The sequence below is a fragment of the Ostrinia nubilalis genome, chromosome 14, assembly GCF_963855985.1.
Source record: "Ostrinia nubilalis chromosome 14, ilOstNubi1.1, whole genome shotgun sequence".
Classification (NCBI taxonomy): Eukaryota; Metazoa; Arthropoda; class Insecta; order Lepidoptera; family Crambidae; genus Ostrinia; species Ostrinia nubilalis.
In genome coordinates this window covers 10,018,390-10,034,413 of record NC_087101.1, presented here as the reverse complement: position 1 = coordinate 10,034,413, position 16,024 = coordinate 10,018,390, and positions in this window count along the sequence as shown.

The window sequence follows — 16,024 nt, the reverse complement described above, 5'->3', positions numbered from 1 at the left end:
ACGTTTACGTAAATGCGTAAGTGAAGTAAGGTGGCAGTTTTACTAGTTTTATTACTTTTATTGGACTTTCTTAGAGGTGTGTAGGACCTACCTACTTAACTTGTGTACCTCTAGTCTTTGAATATCTAATAAGTTGTTAAGGAGGGTTTATGCAAGGAGGGTAGGTATTACAGTTACGACATTAGAGTAAAATAGGGTAGATATGAATTATTTAAGTAGATTAGTACCTACTTAGGTAGATGACTTTCCCTTTCAGATTTAAAATGTAGTAGGTACCTACCTATTTGATGATATCCAGGCACCTAATGATGACCATGTGGTATTGTTTTATGTTAAACCTGGTTCTTCAAGTCTTAAAACCTAAATGATTCGTTATCTGAATCGTACGACGCTCAAATTCGATCCTATGTTCGAATTTAATTGATATTTTAATATTTAACTAATCAAAGCTTTGAATCCGTGCTCAAGTTTCAATCGAGGTTTGAAATTATTGAAATATGGGCGTAAATAAAATATATTTCTTCCTTTTTAAACTGAATTATATTTCATCAATTAAAACACCAGACACCAGAAGCTATTAAGTACGCCCGTCTATAGAATCAGTTGACAATAGGATGACGGTCATCAAAACATAAAGAAGAAAAGTATGCTCTATGGAAGCTATCCACGGAGTTCCGTATAAACAGTGAATTTATTTTTGCACTTCAAATCAATTACATTCAACAGAAATTACAAGGCTAGACATCAATGGATAAACGGTGAAGGTTGCTGAGTTGCGCTTACTTTAAGGCTGAGTTGCACTATACTCTAACCGTAACTATAATAATAACAATAGCCTGTGTTTTTTGTATGGATTTTTGACGTTTGTTAAAGTTGAAGTAGGATTGTGCTCCTCAGTAAAACTAGTAAGGAGTGAAGAAACACGTCCACTGGACTGACTGGTGGCCTAACTAACACGTCTATTGTCCGTAACGAGGTTAAGGTTCATCTTTATGATCTATTGCTGAAAAGATAGGGGTCATTTTTCGGATGTTTTGGGGTTTATTTTAGCAGATAGAATATGAATTACGAGTAGGAATTTGCACTTTTACAGTTTGGGAAACATGGATAACAAAAATAATGGTTGTCATGGTTTGTGGCCAAGACCATATTCTATCGGGAATCTTTCTAATTAAATAACAAAATATCTATTAGTATAGTAGTGTAGGTACCTATATGAAATTAAGTAGGTACTCGTAGGAGTGTGAAGAATGGCTTTTCTTTAAGCCGGAAGATATCAATTTAAGCTCGGCGTATAGTCTTCCACCTGTCTTTCCTTAAGTGTTCCTTATGTAGGTACCTACCTACCTAATGTAATGCGGTTGAAATAACCTTTTAAACATTAGTATGGAAATAAACATCCCTTACAGCTTAGATTAATAAAACCTAGATGGATAGTCTTCATACAAACGCTTCGTCAAGAGTGAGGCAAAAATCTTATGTCATTAGTGTCAATTTTGTTGGGGAGTGTAGACAGTGAAGGCGATTTTCCCGAAAGTAGGGAAATTTTTAATACGTTTTTAATTATTTTATAATTAACAAAAACAAAACGCATCATTTACTTACTTATTTATTGAATTCAAAGTATCTACCTAATAACAATAAGATAAATCGACTTAAAAGTCTCGATTTCATAAAAAAGGAAGTGTATTTGTACGGCGAACAATTGGGAAATAAATTTTCTTGTTACTGGTATCATTCCCGTATTTAATTTTTGAAAGCCAAATTCAAGCAAAATACGCGTCGAATTGTAGTACTTACTTATGAAATGTAACACTGGTCACTTTCTTTCGTTTTTCTGATGTATTTTAGACACCCTTTCACAGCACAAACCATTATAATTAATTAAAATTCGTCGGACGTGTTTACCAATTTTTCACTTTGACAGTTCATGTGACGTTTACGGGTAAGCCGTGCCGGCTCCCTAAAAACTGCCTCACCTTTCGTGCATTGACTATCTATCTAGGCTTTATTAATCTAATGCCCGTTTTCACCATTAATCCCTAATATTTAAGTGACCCCTATGAAAACATAATTTCTGTTATGTGTTACCATAGGAGTCACTTAAAAATAAGGGATTGATGGTGAAAACGGGCATAAGCCTTACAGTAATTATTTAGGTTTATTTATATGAAATGCGTTTAGGAAAAAAACAATCAATTTAACGACATTACTTAATCCCCGTTTTTACCATCAATCCCTTTTAAGTGACCCATAAGGTATATTTAATAGGAATTTTGTTTTCATAGGGGTCACTTAAAAATTAGGGATTGATGGTGAAAACGGGCATTAATCAATGTAAGAGTTTATAAGATTTGTATTAGGTAGGTACTAAGTTTACAGCATTCTTATCATTATCACGTTTAATTAACTAATTACATTCCATTTTACTCGATCAAAAACTACTCTTCAATGGGAAATAGGTACCATAGGGAAAACCAAATCATGATAATTTTGAGTAACTAACCAATTTTTAAGTGGTGCTAAACCGCCTATACCCATAAATAATACTAACGTGGGCTTGGGTAATATTTAATTATTGAATTGAAAATGAAACCTACTATATTCTTTACCTTTAAATCTAAGTAGGTACTAAATAGTTTTCCTAGAAAACGAAAACTCATTAGCGTGACTTAACTCTTCCTTATTACTTACTCGTAGTTAATTACTTTTATTGAACCAGTTGATGAACTGCAGTCGTCGTGATTTTGTAAATCATTAGGAGTTTGTCCCATCTTCCCAGATGACCAATAAATTCCGAGAAGTCTAATTTAGTCTACTTATAGAAATGTCAACAATAAAGTTTTTTTAATTTTGTAGAATACATTTTTGTGTTTCGTAAGTTCGTAACGCATCGTAAGAGCAATTTTAACTATTATCTTTAATAAAGCTTATTTTAATTGAAGTTTACCTTCTCTTCCATAGATTTCCACTATTTTTTCAGGAGCTAAACTTTCCATGTAGTAAACGATCCTATGAGTAGTTAGGTACCTATATGGATAAGGGAAATGTGATATATTATTATGCGATATCTACCATCTACCTAAGATAAGTACTCATTGCTTGACATAAGTATCTTTTAGGATCATCCATTGCAAAATAATAATAAAGCAAGGAGTTTAGTGGCACTGTTCAATTTAAATATTTTAAAAGATATGGTGTCTTAAAGGGAATGCAAAGTAATTTTAAAGCTTCACCCGCGTGAAATTTAGTTTGTCACAGATTGTCATAAATTATAGCCTATAATATGTTATTCTGGATTATAAACAATAATACCGTAAAGTTTCATCAAAATCCGTTCGGTAGTTTTTGTGTGAAAGAGTAACAAACATCCAGACATCCAAAATTTCCCATTTATAATATTAGGATCAATGAAAATTTTATTAAGGGCTCTCGTTGAAATCTTCTGCTTCACCTTTCTCTATCTTTCAGTAGACTCATCATCAGTATGATCAGTATCCCTACATTTTCCTAATCTGTTGTCTTGTTAACTAGTAGGTACTAAACCTATACTTATTTTATATTTTGTTCACGAAAATTCCTGCTGATCAGGCTATTTACCATGTCATTTTCTGTAGCCTGCTTATGTGCGATGTTGCTAGAAAACTTGTACCTACCCTAGATTACTGTAAACTGTACCAGTGATTAGTATACCAAGGAGAACACTTTAGGATCGTAATTATACGATGTTACGAAGATTAATCTAACATTTAGCCTTCGGTAATTCCGCATTAAACTTGCTCTATTGATGGCTTCATATCTCCGCGTTATCAGCGATTCTAGAGACAACTTATTGTTTAGCTCTTATCTCGTAGTGCGCATTATCAAACCAGAATTTGGATCAATTTAAATAAGTATTTAGTGTATTTTGAATCGGAGGAATACATCATCCATCTTAGCCTAGGCGCAGACCTCCGATTTTTAGTTGGCCGATAGTTGGGTCGGGCTGTTGATCAGTATGGAGATGTATGAAAGTGCGCACATTACACCGATTTGGTATCCGCCGATACTTCATACAAATTAGAATCGGGCCCAACTATCGGCTAACTAAAAGTCGGTGGTCTGCGCCTAGGCTTAAGAATAGTAAATCAGTAAGTAGTTTTAACGGTCATTCTCCGGATCTGGATTATTTTGTTGATTACCCCGACCTTTTTTATTTTTTAATTTAGAGTAAGTTTAGGTAAAACATTTCAAAATAGACATTATTACGAGCATATTTTTTATATTGGCCCATCTGTAGCAAGCAGGAATAAAAAGTTATGCGACATCAAAATTTTCATGGTCGGGGTAATCAAAGTTGGGAGTCAGAGTAATCAAAAATAAAACAAAATATTTTATTTTCAAAGGTTTTTTTTAAGTTATGGTAAAATAAATGTTATTATAACTAGCCATTTGTTATTTTGATGTATAAACTACAATATTGTAAAGTTTCAACAAAATTGTTAAGTAGTTGTTGCGTAAAAGAGTAAAAAACATACATTATACATTATACATAATTATAATATTAGTGACTCAATGTCCTATGTCTCCTATATGGGACAGAAGGCGTCCACAACAGTCCTCCATCGCATTCGGTCTTGAGCTTCGCGTTTGATCTCGCTCCAAGTCTTAACAGTGCGCCGCTATGTTTTTTTGGCGCGACCACGTTTGCATTTTCCCTGGGGGTTCCAATCTAGAGCCTGCTTGGGGATGTGATCGGGGTCCCTTCGGAGTGTGTGGCCGATCCAGTTCCACTTGCAGCGTTTATTCTGCTGAATGATCGGTATTTCGTGGCAGCGTTCCAAAAGTTCATCGTTTGAAGATTTTGGAGAATTCGGCGAAGACAGCGGCTGAAGAAGATCTGCAGCTGGTGCGAGATAACCTTAGTGACCTTCCACGTTTCACGCCCGCCCATAGAGCAGAACTGGTTTGACGTTGGACCCGACCTTGCTTGGGTCAATTTCCGTGACTGCCATACGGCTTGAAGTTGTGCGAAGGTAGCTCTGGCCTTGGCAATGCGCGAAGTGATGTCCTCTTCGGTACCTCCAGGCTCTGAAACGATGCTCCCGAGGTAAGTGAAATTGTGGACTCATTGGACATCCTCTGCACCAACGGTGTGCAATTCCTCACTCCAGATCGCATCTCTTGGGTCTTCCGGTACTGATACCCTTGCTTTACCCTTTTTTCGGCACAATAATTAGAAGCCCCTTACGCCAGTCGTCTGGGACTTCCTCTTCCATCCAGATGTTTTCGAAGACAGGTATCAGGACGTAAACGACGGAGTTTACATCGGCTTACAGCATTTCAGCGGTGATAAGGTTTGAGGGATAATATTATTATTATCCCTCAAAATTGGCAAGACCCCTGGACTCGACCTTATCACCGCTGAAATGCTGTAAGCCGAAGTTTTCTCGAGTTCGAGAAAGCTCGAGCAGAAACCCTAATAATATTATTATTATGTATTAATAGGAGATAGGATTTCATTTTAGTAAAGGGTAATTTTGCTTATTAAACGTTATTTAGTTAATCATTCATTAGTAAAATTACAGTATTATTGATTACTCGGTGACAAAAGTCGGGGTAATCAAGGTCGGGGTAGTCAAAAAATTAAGGTTTATCCTGAGCCCTGCCCAATCTGTAAGTTGAATCCCATATGTTTTAATACACAAAAATGCGGTTACATGGACCATTATTCCTGTACATTCTCAAGAACTTTCCATGTAAAGAAACCTAAAAAAACAGGATAGAGTAAATCAATCGTGCACTGAACCAAGGTCGGGGTAATCATATTCTTATCTCGATAACTCCGAAATCCTGCGACGAGTTGCATTACCGATCACCTCGGCACGCAGGCCACCACTAAAGGTTCACGGGGAAGGATAGAGCTCGTTTCTAAATTGCGTAGCTAGGGACGTAGGCGCACATTAGCGACGTGTCGGGGTAATCACGGTTAACGCCCGGACACAACTTCAAATAATTATTTTACAAAACCTTTTAGTGATATAGTTATATCGTATTTAATTTATCAATGTTTATTTAATCAGTAATCGATTACATAAGCATTGAAAGCGGTAATAATATCGGATTAATTTATACGAGCAAATTTGTTCTGAAATCGGGAGCGCGGACACGTCGTGGTAATAAATTTTTGACGATTTACGTTTTTTTTTAAATTACTTAATTAACTATTATTAACTATCTCTGTGGTTTAACAACAAGAACCAAAGTTATACTATTAGATAAAAATATTTGTTACTAAAATATTATGATATTCGGGTACTTTTTGGCCCCGGACACGTGATTTTCTTGGCCGGTGGAATGACCCTTAATTAAGTACGTACTGAAATCTGGCAGCTGATTCAGGAACTCCGAATTGATAATGAAACGTAGTTAAAATGAGAATGATGATCGTCACGATCGATTAATTATCGAATGATTCTGAATCGCCCACTTCTTTAAATGATATCTAGGTATACTAATATTATAAAGCTGAAGTTTGTTTATTTGTTTGTTTACTTGAACGCGCTAATCTCCGGAACTACTGGTCCGATTTGAAAAATTCTTTCAGTGTTAGATAGCCCATTCATCGAGGAAGGATATAGGCAACATCACGCTACGATCAATAGGAGCAGAGCAACAATGAAAAATTTTGCGAAAACGGGTTTTCACGCGTACGAAGTCGCGGGCACAGCTAGTAATTAAATAATCGACGATTAGGTCGGGTGTAAATTACTATGTACCCAAAGTGGGTGATTATCAAATGGTAGAAACATTAAAAAGTGCATTTGAAAAAATAGAGATGAATAAAGTAATTAGGTATGAATTAAATATCATACTCGTATAGGTACCAAACAGTTTTAATCAAATAAAATCATTTATTAATTTATAAACATTACTAGCTTTCGCCCGCGGCTTCACCCGCGTGAAATTTAGTTTGTCACAGATCGTCATAAATTATAGCCTATATGTTAATCTGGGTTATAAACAATAATACTGTAAAGTTTCAATAAAATCCGTTCAGTAGTTTTTGCGTGAAAGAGTAACAAACATCCAGACATCCACACAAACTTTCGCATTTATAATATTAAGTAGGATAGTACGATATTATGTTTTATATTACATCTTGTGTACTTATAACGTTAACTTTCGATATGTTTTCCAAAATGTCCAAATCTAAAGCTTAACGAACGATTAACGGATTTGAATTTTATTTAGTAACGGATTAACGAAGTTAAGTTTTCTCAAGGGCTCAATTATAACGGTAAGCCGTCTTAAATTACTTACGATCTCTCAAGTACTTCTTTAAAAGCTTTTACAAAGTACTGTTTATGAAACAATAATATCGTCAATTGAATTGAAAATACATAATACATACTTATGCTGCTTAAAAATACATATTCGTTTAGAGCTTTTACTGTAGAGAGAATAATGTGTTTAAAAATGTATTAGAACAAAATAAATTAAATAGCTAAGAAAATAATATGTTCATAAAGTCTAGTTCAATTAATAAATCTACTAGGTATCATGGTAGGCGAGGGTTAAAATACTGTTCGTTCAATTAAACTAACTATAGGTACAGTCCTGCTGATTGTTGAGTGTTTTTATGGGCGAGCTGGTAGGTTCTCTACAAGTAAATAATATATTATTTGCAGTGGACGTCATTTGGCTGAAACGAACGAACGAACGAAATAAATATCCCATCAAAAACAATACTTGTCAAAAAAACCAAGTCTCGCAACTCAGTTGTTCTACGGTAAAAAGTTGTGAGATCCATGTAATACCAAGTCCAGGCCAGGAAATCTTTAACGTTTTACATAAATATAGGTATTGACTTGGCCATCGCACTAAATAATTTAATTTACACGTGTTTTCATGCGATGGCCAAGTCAATACCTATATTTATGTAAAACGTTAAAGATTTCCTGGCCTGGACTTGGTATTACATGGATCTCACAACTTTTTACCGTAGAACAACTGAGTTGCGAGACTTGGTTTTTTTGACAAGTATTGTTTTTGATGGGATCTCATTTCTTTTTGTATTTTGTAGACAACAGTTATGTATCTAGAAAACTGGACCGAAATTGAAAAATTTTACTCGACTTGGCGGTTGCACTACCGTGCCCCCAAATCTCATTTCTTTTTGTATTTTGTAGACAGCAGTTATGTATCTAGAAAACTGGACCGAAATTGAAAAAAATTACTCGACTTGGCGGTTGCACTACCGTGCCCCCAAATATTTTAGTTTTTCCTTGATTCATACACCAAACACTAATTATATTCCAAATTTGAAGCTTCTAGGTCTGCTAGAAGTGCCTTAGAATTTTGATGATCGGTGAGTCAGTGAGTCAGTCAGTGAGTGACAAAATTAAGTAACTTTGACCCGTTATAATTCTTAAACTACTGATTCAAATTGAATGAAATTTTCAATATACCGTGTCTTTACAATGCCTGCATAGCTAATGAAAATTCAGCCTTCTAGTTTTATCCACAACGAAGTTACAGGCGGTCGAAAATGGCCTGAATTGCTTCCAGAAAAGGATGGTACGGCCGTGCCGCTTTTTTGCTCGACTTGGTGGGGGCACTGCCGTGCCCCCAGATTTGAATAGTATTAATCAATCATTTTACCTTAAATTACTTAGACCTGAAAATATTTTTGGCTGTTCATAAATGTTTTTCTTCATCTTTTACTGTTTTAATAAGGTGCTTTAGTTGACACTTTTGTCATTAGTATTTTGTTGACATTTAAGGGACGTAGAAGCTCATTTGTAAAGGTTGAATAGGTCACTTCTGATGGTTTTACTTACTCTTGCAGTCGTTCTCCTTACAGTAACTACAGATAGGTTAGTGCAGTGGTTACCAAAGTTGTATGGGCTACGACTCATCTAATACAAGTTCAAAACTCGGGACCCACCTATAGGGAATTTCACCTGCTGCCCAACGCGACGGTTGGCTGGGTGAGGGTGGTGTGTCGTTCTACAGGCAGGGCCCACTCAATGTTCGCTCGCGCGACCCATAGTTTGAGTTACCCTGGGTTAGTGTATCGCGTGGTAAGTACCTACCACGTTACTACGTAGTTATTGGCGACCCCTCACACCACGAAGCTCATCCTAAACACACAACGATTTATTTATAGCCGGGGCGGCCTTTAGCACTGATTGGGTTTGCGTTTGTCTATATCAAAGTAAATGTAAATAATTAACTGTTGTGATTGTGATTAGTAGAAAGATATTTAAGTATAGTTAGGCTTAGTTGGAGAAGTTGTTTGCGATGTCTTGATAGGCCTACTTATAAATATGTAAACGTAACCTACTTATAAATATTTAGGGTTGCCTTTGATTTCTCTAGGATTCCATCATCAGATCCTGACTTGGTGACAGTGGGGCCACCTGAAAAGTGTAGGTAGGTACCTATCGAACAAAAGAATTTTGAAAATCAGACGGAGTTATCAGTGAACATACATAAAAATATACCTACAGTGGAACATTATTGTAAATGTAGAGTAAATTAGGTAGTATGATATCTAATGTCGTATAAGATAAAAGTTTTTATTTATCAACTTTATTAAATCCTATCTCGCGTGCTTTTAAAAACATTAGGTTTTTAATCGACCCGAGGCTGAGTTGCACCACCTAACAGTCTAACTAGTGTTGTTTACCAATCTTTCCTATTTTCATAAGACCACTTCTTTTATTAAAACCTCTTTTAGCCGTATTCACAAACGATACTTGCTTAAGTGAAGAAATCGAACGCACAGCGTTGAATAGAGCTCTGTGATTGGTTCGTGTGTGACCCTATGCGTGCACGAGAACTGTGAGACCTCATAGTAATGTTTGTGAATACGGGCGTTTGTTTAATATTCGTCGAGTATTTGGAATACGTTGTGCAGTGAGGATTAAATATGGCGCGCAAATTACCAATTCCAGGTAGAGAGGCGTAAATCCTGCGCACTCAGTTCGCAGAAAACGTTCCACGTGGCGTAATGAATTGCTTGCCTCTGATATTCTGATTCGTTAGAAATACCGAGAACGGGCCAATTTATGTAGTTATAACAAATGTATTATTGAAATAGAAACTGCTTGTAAGATTTGGTATCATTTTTGCTATTAACGACATGTGTAAATTTTGATATCATCGTAAAATCAAATCTGTAAATGATAGAAAGAATCACGGCTTTTGTTACAACTAACTGATACTAAGTACTGAGATATCTTTAACATGGGTTACCTACGTGAGTGCGACAAACGTTACATCGAATTTTGTTTCTTCGAAAACCTTTCTGCGAAGTTATTATACTGCGACGCCTTGTTATATCGATGCCTTGTTACTGCGATGTTACGTTACATCGAAAAACTTTACTGCGAACGATTTTACTGCGAAGCCTTCTTTATTTGACTTAGCAGATAGATAAAAAAATGAAATTACATACATACATACATAGAATAAAGTGGGCGGTACAAAATTATAGATGAAATAAGATTATAAATACATTACATTTTATTTACTTATTACATATATTTAACAGTTACATCTTTGATTAAATAACATAAGAATAGAAACATAAATATAAATAAATTATAAAATACGACTAGAAAATCGTTCGCAGTAAAGTTTTTCGATGTAACGTAACATCGCAGTAACAAGGCATCGATATAACAAGGCGTCGCAGTATAGTAACTTCGCAGAAAGGTTTTCGAAGAAACAAAATTCGATGTAACGTTTGTCGCACTCACGTAGTTTATTTTTAAAGAATAATAGGTACCTATTAAATTGTAAATACGTTTGCATTTCATGCTTCACATTATACTTCAGACGTAACATTAACAAAATTACGAAATAGAAAATAGAATTTCATGAAAAAAGAAATTTCTCGACTTTACATTCCTTACGCTTCCAATTATTTCACAATACATTACTACTTACAACAGCGAACATTATGAAGAGTTAAATAAGAATTCATTAAAGTTCACGAGTCGTTACTGAATATTTATGAAGCCTAACTAGCCTGCATGGGTATTGAATGAAACTTATTTTAGAACTGGCCATTTTTATATCATAACCTATTTAATGTGTTTATAAAAGAAAACAATAAGCTTTTTTTTTTAATTTATAACAATTTTATTCGGATTTCGAAAATAAAGCACTGTGGGCGTACGCCCTTGCCTTTCTTCAAGCCGAATGAGAGAAAAAAACAATAAGATTGCTCGTAGGTGTATACTGTGTAGGTAGCGTCTACAGACAGTCATAGAACCAGCATTTTTTAAAACTGCTGTATTGTTAGAAGGTTCACAAACAACTTAAAAATAGCTGAAAAATATGAAAGATTTTTCGATTTGTTTATTTGTTATTTGATTGATTTGTTAAAATCCTTTAAATCGACATTCCACAGTTACATTCACAAACGACTATCAATGAGTTTAATTAAGCAAACTTATTCATTGGAATGCGTCTACTAGTTATGCGTAAGCAACGTATTAGTTAGCTATCGTTACTTAAGTAGGTACAAACTAACATTTATTTATGTTTTTCTTTTCAGGAATTTTCTCAGAAACTTAAAAAAAGTAAAAGCTTACTTACTTACCAAATAAAACGTGTAAAGCGTAAAGCATGTCCATGAGGCGAAGAGATGCGGATGCTAGCTGTATTTCCTCGATGGATAGTTACGGGTGACTTAGCATTTACACGAAATTATTGAACAATGATACTTATCATAAGGTAGGTATAGCATAAACTTTTTATTTATTTGGTTCAGTAAAATATAGTTCCAGATTTCCAATTTTCCATAAGGGATGTTCTTATTCAATATTTAAAAAAAAACTTATGCTGGGTTGCAGCATCTTACTTTAATTTTAACAAAGGACAAATCTGTCAAACTCCATAGCAATGAATCTGAAAAACTCCGCCGTGGCTCAAACTTTTCCACGCTACGCTGGTTTGTGATTAACTAAAAAGTTACAACAGTTTACGATTTCTGAGTTGGGTGACCAAACAAACATTTTAAATCGTCACTGATGCTTTTAGGTATGTACCTACCTACAAATTTTGCGGGTTACATAAATTATGATATAAGAAAATAAATTATAATATGTTGCATTTTCCCTAAGGGCTTGTTCCTACGGAGACATCCCGTTTTTTGTAGGAACTGTTTTTTGCAGGATATGTTTGTCAAACCGTTCAAAGTTGTGATTGAATCCTAGTGATTCTCAAACACACATTCTGCGTGTGCAGCACACGATAGTCAAGTTTTGCGGGATCATGCACACTGGAACCCGCAAAACAGGATTGCCGTGGGAACGAGCTGTAACTTTATTACAGATATACTTTATGATAAGAGCTTTTTGCAGATTTGTGAACGATACAATATTTTTCGATGCTTTACATTAATTTGAGGTTTGATTTCCTAGCCGTAAACTAACACTAACTTTATCCGTAACCGATAAGAACGATACCTACTTGAGTTATTAAACTTTTTTTGAGCTAAGCAAATAAGTATTCGTACAATAAAGTTGTATTAACTTTTCAATTGGTACCTACTAATATTAAAAGAACCAAATGCGTCCTAGTAATATTATAAAAATATGAAAGTTTGTAAGGATGAAGGTTTGTTACTGTTTCACGCAAAACTACTGAACGGATTTTGATGAAACTTTACAGTATTACTCTGATCTGTGACAAATTTAATTTCACGCGGGTGAAAGATAGTTTAAAATAATTTCTATGATTCTCTTTACCGTATCCAAGAACATCCTTAACAAAATAGTGTGCCTGCGACTTAGTATACGTAAAAGTAGTTTTTGCCGTCTTTGCAACATTTTTCATTTGTTCCCCTTCCTATTGACTAACTCAGTTATTAAAAGTAATAGAACAGAAGAAGAAGATAAGTAAGAAATCTCTTGCTGTGGAGAAAATATAAGAATATTTTTGTTAATTAAAGTTTAATTAATTACAAAAATACTTTGTTATTTTATTAAACGAATGATACAAAAATAACAAGAATACCTTAACCTTATCTGATCAAATCAAATCATCATCATAGGTGTTACCATTTTTCAAGTAGGTATCTCCATCTTCCACCTTTAGGCATGCAAATTTATAACTGTAGGTATAAATGTCCTTAAGGGATGGTATATTATTTACTAAGCACTAATATGCTTAATACCTGAATGTTATTAAAATGTCATCGTACCGAAATATCTCAACACTAATTGCATAAAAATAAGACTGAAGTGTAGCAACTGTAGGTATAGCACGAGAACTGGTTTGACAATAACGACGTGACATTAGCGTGCGCCTCATTACGGAACTAGTTTAGTGTGTTTAACCACGATACTGCGTCTGCGCATGGCGTAATGCGCATGGGCTTTTACCTACTCGAATTAGAAACAAGTGGTGCTATACTAATTTAGGACTATTTATTGAGGATTGCAGACCAGAGCTACGCTAAGTTATTGGTGAAGAAATTCATCATCATCATTTTAGCTATAGGAGGTCCACTGCTGAATATAGGCCTCCCCCAATGCTTTCCATGTTGCCCTGTTGATAGCGGCCTGTGTCCAGCGCCTTCCTGCCACCTTTATGATGTCGTCGGTCTACGTTGTGGGTGAAGAAATTAATAAAGATTTGTTTATTTATTTAAAAAAGTTAGTTCAGCTTATCTCCTGATACTTACCTGACGCAGCTTTCCATCATTCGTTCGTTTCAGCCAAATGACGTCCACTGCTGGACTAAGGCCTTTATCCTCCAAGGATTTCCATAAAGACCGGTCCTGCGTCGCTTGCATCTGTTGCCAGTTGCCAAAAGTTGTATGTAATTTAAATTGGTTTGCTACATTTTTCTCGAAAAATCTACATTTTCCCATATGTTTCTTCGGACGTCTTTCTGCTGAAACGAACGAACGAACAACTTTTGGCAACTGGCAACATGATTTTAGCTTTTTAATACGTTTTAATATAATTTTAACTCTTAAACTCTTAATAAATATACTTAGTTGATCAAAGCTGGAAATTGGTGAACCGATACAAGTACCTTGCTACTCACCGCTCCTATCATTAAAAATAACTACCCAGGTAGATATTAATTACTGTTTTGTTAAACTTCCATAATTAATTGTGGTGTGGTACTTGGACATTGAACATCCCAATGTTTAATCACTAATATAATATTACTGCTTAACAAAGGTCATATTACATGAAACTGTGAAACCTCTGAACTTAAAATTATTTATTTAGGCTGGGTTGCACCATCTTACATTAACTTTAACAAACGTCAAAAGTCTATTTATGCAAAAAACAACGGTTATCGTCAAAGTTTCGGTCAAAGTTAGGTGGGGCAACTCAGCCTTAATAACCTACATACTAGCTTTTCCCGGGATTACCTAGTATGTGACGTGTTCGGTTTTTATTCTATACATTAAAATGGTCTAACTTTTCGCATAACGTTTCATCACCGTAATCTCTTACAGCATTCATGACTCTTACTAAATAAAAGGATGCAAACCACTTCCAACCGGCCAAAATAGAAGGCCAGGACAGATTTAAACTACGTAATTAAGAATCTCCCCCTTTTTACCCGACTACGGCAAAGCAAAAAGAGGGTCATGATTTTGACAGGCTATGTATGTATGTATGTTCATCTGTTCCCTCGTAACTTCTAAACTACTTATCAGAATTCGACAAATGACATATCATTAGAAGCGTGAAACATGAAAATTACTATGCAACTACCTACATTAGCAACTTTGTTCAGTTCAATATTCAGAAAATCTTGTTTTATACTTTTTCAGCGTAGTTTTTTGTCATAGTTGGGTTTTAGTTTTTTAGAAATTTTATAATGTTAATAGACAAATAGTGAAGACAAAAAGTAGATGAATTTACCACAGTATTATACGTACTTAACTACTTACTCTCTGTGTACATAGTAGGTACACACGAGACTTACATAGCTGTCCCTTATGATTTTAATGTACCTATCTAGACTGCATTTCCTACGTATTTCAGGGAATTGAAACTATCTACTAAACTGTGAAGGCTTTTAAGGCATCACCAGCAAGATAATATTGATCAAACTACTGGAAACAACTCCGACTTACTAAAATATTTTATCATTTTACGTTGCGATTCGACTTTATCAGTAGAAAAAGAAAACAATAACAATAAAAATTGTAAGAATAGTGCCTGAAACAGGCGGACAATTCGTTTATATTTAGTTGAAAATTAAGCTTTTTATTTATTACTATATTTTTTATCAGTAAATTAATTATATTTTAAGTAATCAAAAACATTCAGCTAATGATAATGAGTGACATTGATACCCTTTTCTTTAAGTTTCAGTAAAGATTAGCACTTTACTGAAACCTTCATGCACGTTCACTATGGTTTAATATTCCATTATTATACATTAATAGTCGGTTAAACACAACTTTTAACTAAATAAAACAAAAAAGCTAAACCGATTCACTTTCCCGCCCAGAATGTGATATTATAGGATACTTTAACATTTCACAGTAATTTAAGAGTTTTAATATTTCTAAAACAATATTGTACGTAAGTATCTATCGAAGCAGCAAACTCTATTTTGTATTATTATTAGTCAGTTAACTATCAGAATTATGAATTGTGAAATCAAGCGGTGAAACTTGCCCTAACGATAACATGTGCATACCCAGTTCGTACGTGGACGTACGTTTTACCCCTACAACAGGACTATTAAGCTTGTGTTAGAAGTGGATTCAACATAAATAGTACAGAGGTCGACGGGATTCGAATTAGCGAACCTCGAATCGACAGTCAGATACCGAAAGCGTTGGGCTATAGTCGCCTATGAATGTTTGCTACGAGAACTGGGGAGTTCTTATTTTAGCTATATTAGGTGCCTCGTTTTTAAACATTAAGAAAATTAATAACCCTTACCCCACCAGCCTTTAGGAGGTGGGGGCAGTCAGTCCCTCCTGCTAATATGCGTCTTCCCGTTCTATACATGGCCAGAACGCACCCATAGGAAACTGCTCGTG